Source organism: Rousettus aegyptiacus, unplaced genomic scaffold (genome assembly GCF_014176215.1).
Source record: "Rousettus aegyptiacus isolate mRouAeg1 unplaced genomic scaffold, mRouAeg1.p scaffold_m13_p_6, whole genome shotgun sequence".
NCBI classification, from domain to species: Eukaryota; Metazoa; Chordata; class Mammalia; order Chiroptera; family Pteropodidae; genus Rousettus; species Rousettus aegyptiacus.
Window position 1 is genome coordinate 54082162 of NW_023416309.1, and position 20769 is coordinate 54102930.

General features: G+C 43.9%; 1 long non-coding RNA gene across 1 annotated transcript in view; it reads right to left on the minus strand.

Moving 5' to 3' along the window:
- LOC107512999 overlaps nucleotides 1-20769 on the minus strand; it is a 200120-nt gene that overhangs the window by 178409 nt on the left and 942 nt on the right. The window lies entirely within an intron of this gene.

The following is a 20769-nucleotide window of genomic DNA, read 5'->3' on the forward strand; positions in this document are numbered from 1 at the left end:
GGAGCAGCTAGCATGACCACAAAAACTGATGGGAGATTGGGAGGGAGGGAGAGAGGGAGAGAGAGAGAGACTGCTGGAATTCAGGAATTTGTAAAAAAATCGCTTCCCCAATATATCATTCAGGCAGGTCCACCCAGTTAAATCGATTTCCGGCACCTTCCTCAGTGAAGTCTCGACCTGATATGGAAGCGGTCATCTGGTTTGCTTCTTTGGCCGACCTTTTCTCATAATTCTATTCAACTAAAATTTATTGCGTGCCAACCAGGTGTCAGACTCCAGGATGTAGAATTATGATAGAATGGATTCTATTCTCAGAAGCTCACAGTCTAGCAGAGACAGGTAATAAACAAGAAAACAAAAGGATATACTAGGTCGTTGTGGCAGGAATGAGCATAATGAAGTAAATAGAGAGGTTGAGAGAGAGAGAGCACGAGGCGAGGGTGGAGAGGTAGGTGGCTTTAGGTGGGAAGATCAGGGAAAGCCTCTGATCTGAACCTAAAGGATAACAAGGAGCCAACCAGCCACACGGAGATCTGAATGAAGCCTTCCGGGCTGAGCTGCCGGCCTCAGGCAGAGACCCTAGGAGGGAGGGAGTTTGGCTCACAGAACAGAGGGACGGAGTGAGCCAGGGCACATGCTGGAGGGGCCGTCAAAGAGGAAGCCAAGGGTTCTGCTGTCCGTGGAAAGGGGTTGGTCTTGCCCTAAGTTGGTGGTTCTCGGCAGGAATCAGTTTTGTCCCCCAGGGAACATGTGGCAATATCTGGAGACATTTTGGGTCCTCACAACCGAGAGGTTAGTGCCGCTGGCATCCGGTAAGTAGAGACCAGAAATGTTTAAAATCCTATAACGCACAGGAAAGCCCACACAACAGAAAAATCACCTTGTCCAACACGTCGATAGTGCCGACATTCAGAACCGCTGCTGTGAGTGTGGTGGAAAAACAATGGAAGGATTCAATCAGAGAAGCGTCGTGATGTTGCACAAAGAAAATTCTAGACAGCACAGTGGGATGTGAAACTCTTCACTGATCACCCTGAAATGTTAATTCGTCGAAGAGAACATTTGTTCTCCTTCTGGAAGAAAGCCTATAAACATCTTGGTGCCATATTCGCACTCCCAAAAGTCCCCAAGCACACAGCCGCCACCAAAGACCCAACTTCCTGGAGCAGTGGCCAGCTTGGCACCGTTCCGTTTCTTGGCCCCACTCGCCATGTTCCTCTGGCAACTGTGGCTCTGCTTCTCGATTCTAGGTGACATTTGAGCTCCACACAGTTTGTCTAGAACTGTTGAGAATGTAAAAGGCAGGATATTCTTTCGCGTTTACGGCTTGGTTCTGGGGGTGGACTCAGATGCCCTGGCTCTGAGTAATTCGGTAAGTCACAGGCAGGAAGTCTGACCCCAGGGTCAAAGGAGAGTTAAAACTTCCGGCCATGGCCAGGCCCATTGATTCCACCCAGTAAAAGAAGGCAAGAGTCAGCATGAGTCAACACTAGCCATGTTTTATTCCTTTCTTTAGGAATGTACAGATTTAGAATCATTCAACCACCGGAACCAATTAATCAATTAAGGTGAAGATAATAAATGGTATTCCCTATTATGTTATGTGAGTTTCCTTCTATGGCTATTAATTTCCTACCAGATCTTTCCAAGCTAACCCTACTCTGCTGTATCTCTCTCCTTCATTTCCTCTGTCATCAAATATAGAAAACGTGTCCTCCACGCACTTGATAATATATGACTATGAAGCTGTTGCTTAACCATTTTATGTTGAATCGTCTATCACCCACTACCAGATTATAAAGTCTTGAAAAGGAGAAACACTATCTGACTATCTTTGAAGTGTTTTTCATCTAGTTCTGCTCCCCACATCGTCTCCTTTCTTTCAGTTTGGCCGTGAAAGGGTTAAGCTCTTTGTACAGTCCAGATTTGTTTTATTAATATGAAGCACTTCTCTCTTTGAAGTCAAACACTGGAAGAATTTACTAAGGCGCATTTAGCATCTTAGCACTAAATGGAAAACACATTCAAAAGTCATAACGGTTGAAGATTCGGATTACAGGTCCAGCAAAATCGAAGCGAGGTGTAAAACTAGGGGTATGCACACACGTTACATGTGACAAAACGTCAGAATGCTATCTGAAAGTCAAAAATGCAAGACTTGTGATGTCGTTCCTCAAATTTTGTTAAATGCATGCTTCCTCAACTCATTTCCTCCATTTCGCAAAAATATTTAAGGTTTTTTTTTTTTGAATGCGACCACACTCTCAGACGAAAGGTGCAAACTATGGCAAAATCATTTTGGAGAACAGTTTGTCACTTCCTAATAAAGCTGAAGACGTGCTTCCTTAAACTTCCCGCACTCCAAGAATGCCACCTCGCTGAACAGTTCCACACACGAGCATTGCCGCATGCGACGTACCCGAGGGCTCATTACGGCAGTCACAAGGGGCAACAACAAAAATGTCCCTCAGGAGGCGAATGGGTAAGCAAACTTACAGTTTAGTCGTATAATAGAATTCCATTTAGCAGCTAAAACGAAGTAGATTTACGTGTATCAACACCGTTCGGATAAAATTTGAAAGCGCCAGACTGTTGTTCATGGCTGCCCATGTAGTCGAAACCTACAACGACAGACCCAACAATGATAAACATCGAGTCCAGCAGAGCCGTGGTCCGGAGGCACTGAGTAACAGCGGTGGCAGTGTGAACACTAAAGACCAAGTGACATTTACATCATGTGTCAACTCCGAGAGGGCGGGCAGAAGCCAGAACACCTAGATCAGTGCTACGTCCCTTCTTTTTAATGGACGCTGAGGCTCATTTGATGCTGGCATGTAAGGAACTCTTTTCGTTGTTTTCTGTGTTCTTATGTCTTCTGAAAGGACTAATAAAGTTTTGAAGTTGTTTTAAAGCTCAAACTAAAGCCAAATTTTGAAAGTTAAATTCTGCTGTTTTCCCATCCTAGAGCAAAGAGAATATCTCTGCTGATTATAATTTCTCCTTCTCTAATCACCTCAGCTTCATAAATTACCATATTCATCCGGCCTGTCACTTCTACCTGCAAAGCAATCTAGGAAGCCTAATTATCAATTCTGAAGACGCTCGGCCTACAACATAAATGATGCATGGGAGAGGCATCAGAAAACACAAATCCTGGATGTCCTGTGACTTTTTAAAGCCAGAGTGAGCAAACCTCTCTCCAAAGACTTAGAACTGCGGTTCTGACAGTGTGGGGAATAATAATTCTGGTCGCGATGTTAATCATCACCACCACCACCACCACCACCACCACCACCACCAACAACAACACCACCACCAACACCACCACCACCACCACCACCAACACCACCACCAACACCACCACCACCACGAGCCCTTGCCGGGGGCCGGGCCCTGGGACCAAGCGCTTTGCCTCCATCGGGCATGCGAGCCACATGCCAAGTGGGGAAGGTCCTCTAATTACCCCTCTAGCGTGGGTGGGGAAACTGAGGCAGAGAGAGGCTAAATCGCTCGTCCACGGTCACACAGCTGGTAGAGGTGATGATTCTATCGGGAGATTAGCCACGAAATCCCTCATCCTTTCCATTCGCCCTGAGCTATAACTAAATGGGTTAAACTATTGACTGGTCTTTCGCGCTTTATCTATCGAGATGTTACAGGAAGTTGGCCAAAGCCCAGGATTTGCGTTCTGGCATCCTGACACCGGCCTGTTCATCCTGCCTGTGTCTGGGGCGCAGCTTCGTTTTTCTCACAAACATCTCAGACTTGGGTCTAGATCGACACGAGGGTCAGGCCGGATGGCTCCGCGCAGAGCAGGGGAGAGGCCGACCCCACTCATAAGCAGCAGAAGGGAGGGCGGGAACAGAGAGGGAAGGAGTCCCCACTTTTAACCTAGATGACGCCGAGCTGTCATGTCACATGACCCACCAGAAATCCCCAGCGAGTAGCCATGTCAAGCCCCACTCTGTCTGGCCCAGAAAACAGTATGAATAGCTATCGCATCTTGAGTTATGTCCCAAGCACTGTACGAGGTACCTGCTTTGCCTCGACTCCCTTAATCATACAAAAGCCTGTGAGTTCGCCATCATTGTCTCTCCACCACAGATGAAAAGCTGCAGCTCAGAGGCTTAAATAATTTGCCGAGACTCGCAGTGGCGGAGCTGCAATTCGAAGCATTTACTCTAATTCCAAGTCCATGCTCTGCCCCTACACCTCACAGCCTCTTCCTTATGTGGTACGTGGTTGAACATGGGTCCCCCAAAAGATACATCCATATCCTGACTCCAGTCCTTGTGAATGTGACCTCAACGGGACATAGTCTTTGCAACTACAATTAAGTTAAAGATCTCTAGATAAGATCGTCCTGGATTTGGGGTGTGCCCTACATCCAATGACTGATGTCTCTAAAGACAAAGGAAGAGGAGATTTGACAAAGACACAGGAGAGAGGCCTTGTACCGTGTGAAGATGAAGACAGAGATTCGCATTAAGTTGCCACACGGCAAGGAAGACCAGGACTCACCAGGAGCTGGGACAGAGACATGGAACAGATTCTCTCTCAGCCTCCGGAAGGAGTTATCTCTGCCGACACCTTGAACTTGAACTTCTGGCCTCCAGAACTGTTGTCTTGAGCCACCAAATTTGTGGCAATTAGTTGTGGCAACCCTAGGAAACTGATACTCACACTCAACTGTTACAGGACCCGGGACCTTTACGAGTTTCATCACGAATCCTACAGACGGCCACCAAAAGCAACCTCAGTTCAACGGTTTAAGTCCCAGCTGGCACTGAGCAAGAATGCCAATAATGTTGCTCGAAGGCGAGTGAGAACACAATAGCAAGTGTGCACTTCACAATTTCTGCACAAGAGAGTTAAAATTTTGTATAGTTTGGGTCTCTGTTTAACAGCCAGACAGCTGAGGTGGGGAGTCTGATTTCCGAGGCCGTCGGCTAAGATGCCTGAGTGATGCATACAGAGCTCCCCTGCCAGCTCTCCTGACCAAAAGGGCGGAGGGAAATACAATTACCTATAAGCACCATGACACATCTTCCTCACACTGCGTTCTAACATCTTCGGTCATCTTTGTAATACTTTCAGATGGCCTTTGAATCCCAGGAAATTCTCATGGCTAAACATCATTGCTTTGCCCTGAGCTCCAACTCAACCAAAAAACAAAAACAAAAAACAAAAAAAATTGCAAGATGAGTCTGATTTCCATTGTCAGACCACGTGGCCCACTTGGAATTTGCTCCTGAGAAAACAGTTCAAGTCACCCAAGCTCTAGCTCCGTTGGGACCTGAGTCATCACCACAACTGTCATCCTCATATGGAATAAGGCACTTTGGGGCCAGCCTGCACAGGAAAGTCACAGAAATGGGCTCACCAGTGACCACTGTCACTTGTCATAGCAGCAGAGATGACGTTTTCATACTCTACACGCTCTTTAAATCAGTGTCTTCAGGGCATTTTCTCACAACCTTAATGAGGTGCCAGGCTCTTAAGTGAGAGAGACTTTAATTACGTTCAATCTGTGGACAACGTTTTTGCACCCAAAATAGACTTCGGGTGAGGTCTCTACATGAGAACATGGTTATCGGAAGATATTCCACTTACATCTCAAAAACCCAGAAACACGATGCTTTTCTCAGAAACACCCCTTCACCGAAATGAATTCTTCTATATTAAATCTCATATGAACCTTCGTACAAAATGCATATGGCCTTGTAGAATGTTCTACATGTGTGAGGACACACCTCGAGGTCCTCCTTGTCCGACAGCCATTAGGGTCTGTACGGCTGCTGTGAGTTGCCCAAACTAACTCTACTTAATTTTTCGTGCAGCCCAGAACGTTCCATTCCAGAACTCACCCTCATCTCCACACAAATCTGTGCTCACTCCTTCTTGCAACCCTCTAGAATCGAGCCAAAGGGCACGCTTACTGTTCTCGATGCATCCGATTAATGCCGTGAGCCGCGATGATTGATGCGCCCGCTTCCCCAGAGTCTAGAGGAAGGCGTGGGCTGACTGTGGGGCTCAGGGTGTCTTAACCTGAGCTTACAGAACCCATGGGACCTGTGAATGAGGATGGAAAAACAGTAAATCTGTATCTTCCCTAACCTCTAATTGAAATTGATCGTTTCCTGTAAATATAAAAGTAGGCAGCGAACCGAGGTAATATTAGTAAGATTAAATGTCAAAAATATTCACATCACATTAAAGTTGCTGCATATCTCGAAATTCCATTTACATTCATCGCCACTACTCCAAAATTACATGAATGAGTAAACCTGCTTCTAGTGCTTGTTATTCAACATCTTAATTGAAAGTACATATATTATGATATTTTTCACATTTTTTGGTAATTCTATTTTGGTATCATCGGTTTCCCTTATAAACCTATACGCTTTGTTATATGCATTTACGAGCACCGATCTTGGCTGCCAAGGGGGTCCATGGCACAAAAATAGGTGAAGAAGCCCCTCGACAAACAGCCCCGCGGCCCAACTTCAGCCGTGCAGGCATCAAGCACCACTCAGCGCTACTCCTCAGCCCACTGGATTCTCTGTAAAGTGACCCTGCATTTCTCTCTGGCTACTCCCTCCCTGTCACATTTGCCACGGACCCTCTGCAGAACCCCTCTGTCCAGCCAGGAAGACAAGCCACTCCCTCTCTCCATCCCCCAACCCTAAAATGACTCTAGCATTTTGCTCCCTATTGTTTATATCGTCAAAAACTTATAATCTACTTTTTATTTTGTTTTCCAAATACAAAATTTTATCATTATATTGAATGCGCTTTATAAAAATGCTCACGGCCACCTTTGCGTCACGAAGACCCCGTTACTGCCACCGTCCTTCACTCACCGTCTGCAGGTCCTTCGAAGCCAGCCACCCCCCACCGTACTCCCTCTCCACCCTCACCCCACACAGAATCAAGCGGCCCTTCTACATCGTAAATGCTCCCTGCGTGAGTCGTCGGCACTCTGCCTCCACCGCAGACCCACCGAGACGGACGCCGCAGTCACCCCACGACCCCAGCCCCCCTCGTCTCTACCACGCCAGCTATGCCTCCTGCCACCAAAGCTCCTGTCGCCCTGTGTGCTCACTCTAATACCGCCTACGGAATAAAGCGGAGACTGCCTGGGATGGCAGGAAGGCCTTCTGAAGGCCGCCAGTGTCACCGTCCCCTGCTCCCACTTCCCCGCATCCACGTCCCAGAGCCAGGATTCTGCAACCACTGTTCCTTTTCCTACGCTGGCCCCGTCTGGGTCTCAAGTCCCCCATGCACTACCTGTGAAGGTCATGCCTTCCTCCGAGGCCTGCCTCTCATTCCCCTGATCCAAAAACACTTCCCCAATCTCCTTGGCTGGGATTACACTCTCCTTCCCCCAAAACTCCCCTAGCCCTTTGGGCTTAGCTCCCTTCCAGCACCCGTGAAGTCTGTTTGGCTTTATACAGCAGAATCACAACGGAGGTTAAATAACTTCCATCGGCTTTTCCACATCAAACGAGAAGTACACATATGAATTCTCAAGAAAAAGAACAATGAGAATGCAGGGAATTCTCCTGCGGGGCCTCTCACCGGGCATTCTGTCTCCGAGAAAACACAGGGGGCCACACGCATCTACTGTCCCCACATGTCTCTTATCCTGCAGGCATCTCCCCTCTCCGGGAATCACTCTAGCATTTTAAGACCTGTACTTTCAGAATCGCACGGTCCCAAACACAAGCCGACTCCTCCAGCTGGAGCATAAACTAAAGAGTGGTACCCTATCCTGGTGCTGGAGGAAACCCGGACTGAGCTGGGCTTTCTGAAAAGATGCTGAGCTCCACCACATTTGGACTCGGCATTTTTCGTCCGTGGACTAGCTTTACAACCTCACCTGCTTCTGAGAGGTGGCCCCCCTCTCGCATCCATTTGCCTCTCCTCCCCGACTCTGGGCCCCTAGAGCATGGGGATGTGTCATTCATCTCCGTGTCCCCGACAGGACTCAGCCCCTTGAAAGGGCATCATGACCTTGGGTGCCTCCAGCTGAGCGAAGGGATCAGAGACAGAAACATTGCTCATTGACTAAACTGTAATATTATTTAACTCACCTTTTCGCAACATAAATACAGACTTCCTAAAAAATACTCTGGATGATATAACATTCTGATCAACAAAATTTCCAGTCTTCTAAAATTCCCAAATCCAACGTGGCATTTTTCTCCTGTGGTATGGCAAAAATTGCAACTTCTGGATAAATCTGATTAAGCCCGGTATTGAGGTCTCATTAGAAGTTTTCAACTTAGTTTCGAACTAGGCTCTTCTCTACCTGCCACCCGCCTTTAAAATGGCATGTTCCCATTTATTCCAGCCCTCTGGTCTAAAAGAAAAGGGGGCCAAATAACAATTACAATGAAATATCACTACATTAATTACAAAAGGAAATGGGCTTGGAACAAAGCGAATGCTGCAGGCAATGAGCTGCCCACTGCGCTTGGACCATTTCAAAGGACGAAATAGAAAATTGAAAAAGATCGATATCGAGGCAACGGTGATCTGTAACAGTAATAAATAAAGATGTCTTTCAAGGCCCATTAACCACTAATCACATCTTGATCAAAACTAGCAGAACAGCTCAGGAGCTGTTTGAAGGGGAGGCCATTGGGTTCATCCTGAAAATCCAGGGCGTACTGATGGATTTGTTTCATGTTGATGAAACCTTCATTGTTTCGGTTACTGGGGACATGGAGGGTCTTGCAGGGGGCCTGAGCATGTGCTCAGTGTGGACTGGAGAGCTCCCTTCCAGCCTGCAATTACTCAGCTCACAATACTGAGACTCCACGGAGAGAAACAAGAGGGGGCAGGAGAGATGTCATTCCTGAAAAGAGGCTGCAAGGTGTGGATTACACAGCTGAGCTACACCTTGGTAGGGAGTAGGATTTCAAGGACTTGAGCCACAGCCCCAGGCCTCCCGGCCAAAGCCTCCCTCAGCCTTTGGAATTTAAAAAACAAAACACAGGGGAAAATACAGCATGCCTCTAGGGAAGGGTCCTCCAGCCTCATGGCAACCAACAGTCCTAACAGCTGAAACTATTCAACAAGCACATTCACAGATCACTTCCTGGTGGGGTCTAGCCTTGCCACCAAAGCGTGGTCCGTGCATGAGCATCATGGGCCTCACCTGGGAGCCTATCAGAGCTGCGGAATCTCAGCACCCCCTTCCTGTGCCCAGACCTACTAAGTCCCAATCGGCATGTTGACAAAGATTCCTGTGTCATTTTCAGACACATGAGAATTTGAGACGCAAGATACGGAACAGCTGTTCTCGCAGCCAGCTGCACATGAGACTCACCTGGGAAGCTGGGTGGCAGTTCTTTAATACTGATGTTCAGCTTCCAACCCCCGAGATTCTTACCGGACTTGGGCAAGGAGCAGGTGTCAGTTAAAAAAAAAAAAGAAAAGAAAAGAAAACCAAAACAAAACTACACACACACACACACAATCGCCTGATAAGTCCACACCAATATTTGCTGAACGAACTGCATGAATGAGAGAACTAAACGATGCACTCAGTCACCAAAATTCTGCCCCGGCCCGGGGTTCCCTAACTTGGTGGAGGTGGGAGCAGAAAAAGATGAAGAGTTTGAGAAAGGCTTAAGAGGACAGTGGCTTTCAAGTGCTGAGATCACATTTTCTGTCATTTTTAAAGAAAGAAAAACAATATATATTCTTAGCTTTATAACCCCAGACTCAGAGACTAAAGGTTAAAAAACAAAAAAAAAAAAAAAAAACTTTAACTCTCATCCCCTGTCTCAAGACAACAAATCTTCCCTTGATCTCAGTTGCTCACCGGCACAGAACTCATTTATTCACTGTCTAGGAACAAGTCTTAACATCAAAAGCCTAATGTGCCTTCTGATTCAAGTGGTCATGCTCCCTTGGGGCCTAAAGCCATGCTGTGGGGCCTGTCGATGAATCATCATCTGTGGATCATACACAATTGCTCACTGGGTGTGTAAACATGAGATTGTTATAAGATATAAATAACTGAATGTGCACTTCCCCTAGCTGGCCAGACTCCCGCATGTGCCCCACAAAACAGTGAGCAGTGTAATCTATTCCTAATCAATGACCTAATCTAGACTGCTGATTGAAACTGAGATTAAACAGGGTTAATCTTGTTACGGGAAAGGGCTTTCTACTCATGACCCAAACCCAATGCAATAAAAGGAAAACTTGACAGATATGGATAATGTTTACAGTGTTATTTGTTATACAAAGTCATCTGATAAGCTGAAAGAAAATATTCAGAATATACAGCACCAACAAAGGGCCACTATTCTCAATTATATAAAGACCTCTCAAAATCTGTGGGGCAAAGGAATAAAACGCGATAGGAAAAAAAGGCATGAATAGACAATTCACAAAAGAGATCTAACAATGACCCTCGAACAAATGAAACACTTAAAACTCATAATTAGAAAAATTCAAACTCTCCTAAGATACCATTTCTCACCTGCCAGGCTGGCAAAAATTTGAAAACATGACAATATATCCTCTAGGTGAGGCTGCGGAGAAATAGGCGCCCTTGTCCACTTGTGGGGGGGGGGGGTGCCACTGATATTTGTTAGTAACCGCCTGCGCACCCGCCTTTCTACCTGCAACCCCACATCCAGAAGTCCACCTTGAAGATAAACTTCCAACAACATGAAGATACATTTGGACGAGGTCATGTATTGCAGCATCATTTGTAACTGCAACATTTTGGAAACTACATACCTGCTTTATTGGGCAAGCTACGGCACATCCAAGCCCCGAATGCATCTGAGCTTTTTTTTTTTTTTTTTTTGTAATGAGCAAGTTCTCTCCGCGGACTGCTTCACGAAGTGAGAAAAGCAAAGCGCAAGAGAACCTGTAGAATGGCACCCGTCACACGCAAAAGGAAGGGGCTGGTGTGTTAGCTTGCTGGAGCTGCTGTCACGAAATACCGCCAAGGCGGGGGCTTCCGCCACAGACAGGTGTCGTCCCACAGTTCCGGAGACTGCGGGTGTGAGATCGGGGTGGCAGCAGGTTGGCTCCTTCTGAGGACCATGAGAACGGGCTGTTCCACGCCCCTCCTCTCGCGTCTGCTGGTTGGCTAGCAACCTTGTGGTTCCTTGGCTCAAGCATCGGCCTGACCCGTCTTCGTCTTCACTAGGTGACCTTCCTGTGTCCACATTTCTCCTTCGTCTAAGGATACCGGTCACACTGGACCAGGACGCGCTCTAATGACCTCGTCTTCACTGATTATATCTGTAGCGATCCTGTTTCCAAATAAAGTTACCTTCTGAGGTAATGGGGTCCAGGATTTCAACATATGAATTTGGGGGGGGGGGGTCACACGATTCAACCCATAAAAGGAACTACAAAAAAAATATGTGCTCATATATCTGCTTATTTGTGAGGAAAAATAAAAAAGTGAGCGGGAGGGAGTTAAACCAGAGACTGGTATGAATGGAAACGGGGTGAGGGAGAAAGGGGAGACGGGGTGCCAGGGATGAGGGGGGAGAGACGCTTCTGAAACACTTTTTATTTCTTTCGCGTAGTACTTAATGTGAGAACCAGAGTGGCGTTTCAAACGCTCTCGCTATCTTGGAAAAATAGACAAAATCAACCAAGATATGGAAGGAGCCCAACTGAATACTAATAGCAACAAATAAACCCAGCAGTATTACAAATAAAATAATGCTGAGGGGGTGGAGAAGAAAATAGCTAATCTAAGTAACTCTGAGTAAAAATCGTAAGGCTAAAAAGAACTGTACAGTCAACCCTTGAACACCCTGGGGTACTGGGGACTTGACACCCCCACCCCCCACCACGTGCTGCGAGGTCAAAAATCCACATACAACTCTTTATTCCACAAATACTTAACAATAGCCTACTATTGACCAGAAGCCTTGCTCAGAATATAAAGTCAATTAGCACATTTTTGTGTGTGTTCTACGTACTGTATACTGCATTCTTACCATAAAGTAAGCTACAGAAAAGAAAAAGTTAAGAAAACCATAAGAGACTACATTTACAGTATTTACTGAAAAAAAAAAAAAAATCGTGTAGAAGTGGACCCGCCGTTCAAACCTGTGTCGTTCAAGGGTCAACTGCAGATGAATGTGATACTCTGGTCAGCGGATGTGTTTCTCAGAGGGGCGTGGGTTAGCAAGTTCAAGTTACTTTATGTGGTGTAAGTTAGAACCGAACACAGGAGCACATCGTTGATGAGAGGCAGGTTTCTCACCAGTGGAGAAAGAAGTTCCAAGGAAAGGCGGAAGGCTGGAATGACTCCATGGCGGGGAATGGAATCGGAGGGATGAGTAAGAACTGAGATACTGCGGTATCATAAGAAACGTATCTTTGGCTTTTATCCTTGGTTCCTGGAAGATTTCCTGAAACCCTTGGAATTCCCCAAGTGATAGGGACGAGAGGAGCATCTTTTGTTATTTCCGGGAGGCCCTTTCAACCACACCTGAGTTTATGTTAATGAGGTGACCCTCCGTGAGCCCCTGGAGGGTTTCAGGATGGGGGCTGGTTGCCAGAAGAACTGACTTGTGTGATTAGAGGGTTGTAACTTCACAAACCCCCTTTATAATAGTATTAGATGTCTTGACTGAAAAAAAAAATGTACAATAAAAATTACCATTAAATCAGAAACTGAATTGATTCCCACTTTTAATTCTAAAATCCTCTAGTTCGGGTATCTGATGACTAGCAGTATACGTATGCCCACGCTCTGGTGTGTGTGCGTATGAATTCGAAGATTCCTTTTTTCCGGCACCCTCCACCACCATCTCCGGGATGTCAGAGCTGCCTCACGTGGGGACTGCAGACCTTCGTGATGGGAATAAACGAAACTCGCTCAATGGGCTTGGCAGAGGAGGTGTCATCCACAGAGTCACACATCAGCAGTGCCACTCATGATGAGTGAAGTCTTTCTTTGGACAAAAAAAGAAAGGAAGAGGTGTCACGTCTGACCTCCCGTGAGAGCGGCGGTGGCCAAGGGCGGCTGTGGGTTTGGCTGGAAGGCCGGATGGGAAACCCTGATGCGCTTCGTAAAGGGTGCCCGGTTTGGGCACAGAAACCGAGATGCTGCTACCCTGGGACCGGTGCGTCTGTCCCGTTCTCCCCGCAGAGGCGTTCCCATTCTCACTCACTGCGCATTTTGCTACGTGGTAGCCAAACGCGCTCTTTTTTTTTTTTGCAAACAGCTAAATGACTCCTTTGAGAGCATCTGTTCCCTGGGGTGTGTGGGGGCGCGCTCCATTCACAGGGGGCCCTGATCTCTGGGCTTTACTAAACAAAGCGTGTTGGAGAGCTCGCTTGGAATAAAGACAGGAACGAGCAGCGATCCGGATGGAGCAGGTCGGGGTCTGCGCACTGATCCCAAGCGCCTCACTCAGTCTCACCTGAAGTGTCCGTAAAAAGGCGCTCAGCCATTCCTTCAGCTGGGTACACGGGCATTGTTTATTCCTTACACGCGTTCCAAGTGTTCTTTAGTTTGCACTGAAAATTTGACTTTTAAATTTTTCTTTAAAAGGACCGAAAGAACAACAAAAATATATATATAACCAAGAAAGGTAAAGATATCTCCAAATAGCAAAGCAATTGCCCAAGGACAGAGTTCGTAAAACCCAATAAATCATAATGAATGAAAATGATTTTGAAAGCGGCTGCCTGCTTTGTTGAAATATCAGAGCACATGCTTTGTGGATGCAGGATCATTTGGACGATGTAGTAACACTCTGGCAGGATCAGAAAACTGGCCTAAGATAACTAAAGGCTACAGTTTTGTTTTGTTTTGTTTTGTTTTCTTATCCTAAGTCTCAGTTTCCTCTTCTGTGATATGTTGATAAAAATATCTTTATCGATGATTTGTTACAAAAATAAAATATGCAAAGTATGCAAAATGGCTGGCATGTGCACACTGCATAGGAAATGTATAACAAATAACTATTATTTTCATGCCGTCATGGAGTTCCCAGTCTGGGGGAGGGAGGCAGTACCTAAGAATCACCAGTACATGTTGGTTGCTATTGCCGTCACGATTTTTGTTTTTTAAACTCAAAAACTTGAGCTTAAAAAGTTGTAAATTCACCTCACACCCACTAGTGAATCAGAATCCCTATGTCTAGGATCGGATCATGTACTTTTTTTTTTTTAACTATACAGATTTTTCCAATTAAGATGGAGAAGCAAGGACTGAATTCACTATCTCATCTGCAACAACCAAAAATCCTAACAAAATACACAAAACAACAGCGACCATGACACTAGGAAATGAGAAACAGTGAATCCTGGGAAACAGGAAATAAACATGGCGAGCCCTAGAATCACCTTGAGAGAGTCTGCAGGCTGTGATACAAAGAGGGGAAACTGAGGCAGAGCTTCACAGCCTGACATGCAGCTGGAAGTCCGGGAAGACCAAAACAGAGAAAGTTTATAGGGCAAAGAGGAGTAAACTGCGCAGAGAGAAAACCCCAGAGGTCTCTTGAGGGTCCCCTCCAAAGATTCAGCAGAGTACTAATCCATGCATGTGAAGAAGCTACCCACCTCAGGCCAGGGAAAGAACCATTCGAAAAAAATTAGAGGAAATGCTCACAGGCAGAGTACTAGTAGAGTACTAGTAAAGTACTAGTTCCCACCTGCCACACCGGAAAAACTCATAATCGTGGAGCATTTTGTTGAATACTCAGAAATGTATTACCTCAGTCGTGGGGAATAATTAGCCCTAGGATGAGCACTGTTCTGAAATAACCTAACAAATCATAATTGCAAGATTCAAAAGAATTAAACTGCTTCCAAGTCACTTAACTGCATCCCAGAACAAAGTTCAAGGATATTTACAGAAACACACAAAAAAACTCATCACCTAATGAGGTAAGAACCACAATGTCTGGCACCCAAGCAAAAATGACTAGGCATGCGAAGAGGCGGGAAAATATGACCCACAACGAGAAAAATAATCGGCCAATTGAAACTGACCCAGAACTGACGTAGATGTTAGCATTTGCTGACAACGATATCTAATTCATTATTATAACCTTTTAAACATATGGAATAGTTAACTAGAGACATGGAAGATATTTTTTAAAGTCCCACATTGAATGTCTATGAATGAAAAGTACAATGGGTGAGATTAATGGCAGATTTATACTGCAGGAGAAAAAAAAATAGGAAAGCTGAAGCCATAACAACAGAAACTATCCAAAATGAAATACACTGTAAAAAAAAAAGGGGGGGAAATAAAAATAAACGGCACATCAATACGCTGTGGCACGATTTCGAGCCATGGTTAACTGCAGTCCCTGAAGGAAAAGCAGCCACCAGAAGAATATTTGAAGTAATAGCTAAAACTTTCTAACTTAATGAAAATTATCAACTCACCACCCAAGAAGCCCAACGAATCCCAAGCAGAACTATGAAGAAAACTATACCGAGACATGCTACTGTCAAATTGCTTAAAACCAATGATCAAGAGAAAATCTGAAAAACAGCCAGAAAAAAAAAATCCATGTTATGTACAGAGGATCAAAAAAATTAAAATGCCAGTAGGTTTATCGTTAAAAATGATGCAAGCAAGAAGACATTGACATGACATCCTTAAAGTGCTGAAAGAAAACACCTGCCAACCCAGAATTCTGCATCTGGCAACAATGTCTTTTAAAATGAAGGCAGCTACAAAATAAAAAAACATAGTATTAGATTACAAGCCAAAACATAAATACCCATAAATCCATACTGATATAATAAAATGCATGAATAAAATGCGCAGACTGCACATAGCAATTTCCTTCCAAAGACCACAGTACAGAAAGGCGAGAGGCAACTTTATAGTGAAGAAACCTGAAACGCCAGGTTAGCCAGGTGATTAAGGTCATAGCGACAGTGATAAGTCATGTGGAAATATGTAGCCTTCATATGATGTAATGAAAATGACACTTTACCTCTGTGCTCTTCCTCCGAAAGCCCCATAACTCTAGTCTAATCATGAGACAAATATCAGAAAAATACCATGTTGTGGAACACTCAACAAAATATCTGATCAGTACATCTCAAAACATTCAAGGTCGTAAAGAAAAAGGAAAGTCTGAGAAATTATCACAGCCACGAGTAGCCTAAGGAGACACGATTAAATGGAATGTGATATTTTGGAACAGAAAAAGGACTTTACATAAAAACTACTCAAGGATATACCAATAAAGTAAGGACTTTCATAGTGTTGACAAACGTATCACATTTGTAAGACGTCGACACCTGGGAAGCTGGGTGTGGGGTATTTGTGAACTGTTTCTATTATCTTTGCATTTTTCCTATGAGTAAAATCTTTCTAAAATAAAAGTTTATTAAAATATAATATGAAAGCAAAATAGAAACATTGTCAGATATACAAAAGTTGAAAGAGCTTATTACCAACAGGTCCACTCTATGACCAAGGTTAAAAGATGTCCTTCAGGCAGAAAGAAAATGACACCAGATGAGAATCTGAATGTACACGAAGAATTCTGAATCATCAGAAAAGGATGCTATATGTGTAAACATATAAGATTTTTTCTATATGTTTTTTAAATCTCTTTAAAAGATAATTGACTTTTAATTCCACCAAGCAGCCCCATGCCTCCCAAGAATGTATCACTATGTACCTTTCGGAATGGCTAACATAAAAAGTAGTGTTACCACCACATGCTGGCAAGAACATGAAGAAACTGGGTCATTCATATGTCACTGGTGGAAATTCAAAATGGTAGAGCCATTCTGGAAAACAGTTTGGCAGTTTTACAAAACTAAACATTTATCTCAGGAAAATAAAAACTTATATTCACACAGAACCCTGCACACAATTGTTCCAAGTAGTATTATTTACAGTACCTTTTTCCACAAAAACTGGAACCACTCAAATGTCCTTTGATAGGAGAATGGTTAAACAAATCATGGGCTAGCCATAGAATGGAACACGACTCAGCAATAAAAAGGAACGAATGTTGATTCACACGATCACTTACATGAAAAAGTCAGTCCCCAGAATTTACACATTGTTTAAGTGTATTTGTATAACATTTTTGAAATGACCAAACTTTAGAGATGGAGAACGGATTAGTGGTTGTAAGGAGTTAGGAGAGTGGATGGTGAGAGGGAGGGTTTTACTATAAATGTACAATCGAAAGGCTTCTTGTAGTGATGGAAATGTTCTGTGTTTCAACTATCCTTGAGGTGACATTTTCCAGAACTTTGTAAGATGTTACTATTGAGGAAAATTGGGTAAATGGCACATGGAATTTGCCTGTGTTATTTTCTACAACTGCAAATTAACCTACAACTATATCAAAATAATTTTTAAAAAATACATTTAAATGAATTATAGTCCTAAATGCAAGGCTTAAAACTAAAAAACTTCTAGAAAACATAAAAGAAAGTCTTTGAGTTAGGCAAACAGTTCTAAGAGTAGACAGCGAAAGCACAATCCATCGAAGAACAAACTGATAAACTGGACTTCCCCCAAAATAAAACTTCAGCAATTTACGACATTGTTAATAGAATGAAAAGACAAGTTACAGACTGGGAAGAAGAAACTCTGCCAAGTCTGTATCTAATAAAGAATTTGTATCCAGAATATGTTTTTTAAAAACTCTCAAAACTCAATCATAAAATGGCCCAATTTTTTTTAATGAGCAAAATATTTCCATAGAAAGTCATCAAAAATGACATACATGCAATTCACATAAAGGAGATATAATACCACTAGTTAAGGAGATATAATATCACTAGTTATTAGGGAATTGCTAGTTCAACCCACAATGAGATACCACTACCTGTTAGAGTGGCTAAAATTAAAAAGACAGACCCTACCAAATGCTGACAAGAATGTAGGAGAACCAGAACACTCATTCTCTACAGGTGGGAACAGAAAATGGTGCAATTGCTGTGGAAAACAGCTCAGCAGTTTCCTGAAGAATTAAACACATGCCTCCTAAAGGATAAACTATTCTACTCCTCGGTTTTCACACAAAAGGAGTTATATGTCCACATAAATACTTGTACATGAACATTTATGACCCCTTTATTCATAAGAGCCAAAAACTGGCAACAGCCTAAATGTTCGTCAATAGATAAATGAATGGTGGTCTATTCACAGTAATAAAAGGTAATGAATGATTGGTACATACAACATGATGAATCCCACAAAAGTATATGTTGAAAGAAGCTGGCAAAAAATAAAACAGACTACGGGCTGTGTGATTCCATTTATATAAAATTCTATGAAATGCAAATTAATGTTTAGTGAAAGATGAATGATTACTGGGGGTGGAGAGAGGGGGGCTGAAGAAAAGGAGTAAAAAGGGGCACAGGGAAACTACTGGGGTGATGGATACGCCGTGATGTTTCGGAGGATGTGTACGTATGTCAAAAAATCAAATTATACACTCTAAATACGTACAATTTATCAAATATGAATTACAACTCAAAGCCGTTTAAAATAATGACACTAGTTTTCTCATTAAAATGTTTATGTGAACACATATTTGACTTATTTTTTTAATAAAAAGTGTGTCAAACATTTCTCTGTATTTCTAATATGGTAAATACTGACAGATAAAACCCTCGAGTTCTTGGAGGTCCTTGATTTTTAAGAGGATAAAGGGTCCTCAGACCAAAAAACTTGAGGACTGCCGTCCTAGGGGATGGAGATTCATCTCCATCTGTCTTTTCATCTTTCTCAGCATCACCAGCCCCCAAACAGGACTGGGCACTTGATGGGCACCCACCGGATATCGGCGGAGCGGCTCGATGACTCTGTCCCACAGCCGTTTAATCATTCTGTCTCCTTCACTGGCTTCACTGAGGAAAGGAGCAGAGAATCCTATCGCCTCTTCGCGTGGATGAAAGGATGCTCTTTGAAGCCATTTCCTCAAGTCCCAGCCCCTGAGGTCCTAGGAGCTGGGGACGGTGGGTTTGATTTCTGAAATATTCTCTTGCTGCTTGCTCAGGACTATTGATTCTTACAGCAAAGCCAGACCCTGTGTTCAGGACAACTCACAGTGGCATATGCTGGACATGGCAGCTTTCGGGGACAGTCAGACTCCCCCCACCCCCCCCAAAAAAAAAAAAAAAAAAACACTGAACAAAACATCCTTGAATGCACCATGGCCTGGCAGCCCACGGACACCCCAGCACCCTCACCTGTCCCCTTTCAGGGAGCAGCTGGCTTCCTCCCCCGCACACAGAGCCCAGCTCCTGAGCACATAACTTCACAAGGGTTCCAGGGCGCAGGCTCACCCGGCCCAGGAAAAACAGGAGGGGTGGGCACGCTGCCGCAAGATTGTAACGCGCTCACAGATATGCCTGGCGTTAAACAAAGAGAGTTTTCTATTCTACTGGGAGTGCAGCCTGTGACATTTGCTGCTTTTGTCCCACAGGCTAAAGGTGGGGTAGGTACTAGACACTCCCATTGATTGCCATGGAATCATGTCCTTCAAATTAAGTGGCTCCTGGGCCACAGATCCGGGTGGCCAATTATCTGCTGTGGGGAAGAGAAAGGCAAAGGGAGGCGACACCTTCCTGTGGCAGGCGAGGCCTGCTGTCCTCCTGTCCCAGTCTCTTTCCCAGACTGTGCCACCATATGCCTGCCTTAAAACCCGCACCCCGCACTACAAAGCCATAGGAGTCCCAACAGTATGCACTGATATGCAAACAGACCCACAGATCGACGGGATAGATAACCCAGAAATAAACCCCTATGTATGTAGTCAGTTAATCTACGATAAAGAAGGCAAGAGTATACAACGAGGAAAGGACAGTCTCTTTAATAAAAAGGCATTGGGGAAACTGAACATGCAAAAGATTGAAACTGGACCACTCTCGCACGCCATACGCAAAAATAAATTCAAAATATATTAAAGACTGAGTGTAAGACATGAAACTATAAAAATCCTAGACAAAAACATAGGCAGTAAGCTCTTTGGCACGGGTCTTACAATATTTTTTGGACCAGCCTCCTCAGGCATGGGCAACAAAAACAAACATAAACAAACGAGATTACATCAAACTCAAGAGCTTTTGCACAGCGAAGAAAACCACCGACAAAACAAAAAGGCAACCTCTTTGCAAATTACACATTCAATAAGGGGTTAACATCCAAAATATATAAAGAACTTACACGGTACTTTAAAAAAAATAAACAAAGGACTTCAGCAGACATTTTACCAAAGAAGATATACAGATGGCTAACAGGCACATGAAAAGAATGTTTAACATCACTAATTACCAGGAAAATGCAACTCAAAACCACAACGAGATACCGCCTCACACCTGTCAGAATGCTTATTATCAAAAAGACAAAAAATGACAAGTGCTGTCAAGGATGTAGAGAAAAGAGAACCATCTTACACTGTGGGTGAGACTATAAAATGGTACAACCAGTATGGAAAACAGTGTGGAGGTTCCTGAAAAAATTAAAAATAGAAATACCAATTCCACTTCTGGGTATTTATCTAAAGAAAAGGAAACCACTGTTTCAAAAAGATACATGCGCCCCTGTGTTCATTGCAACATTATTTACAATAGTTGAGATACAGAAGCAACCCAAATGTTCATCGAGATACACACACACACAATGAAATATTACTCAGCCATAAAAAAGAATGAAATCTTGCCATCTGCAACAACGTGGATGGACCTATATTATCCTAAGAAGTAAGTCAGAGAAAGACAAATACTGATGATCCCACTTATATAAGGAATTTTAAAGAACGAAAC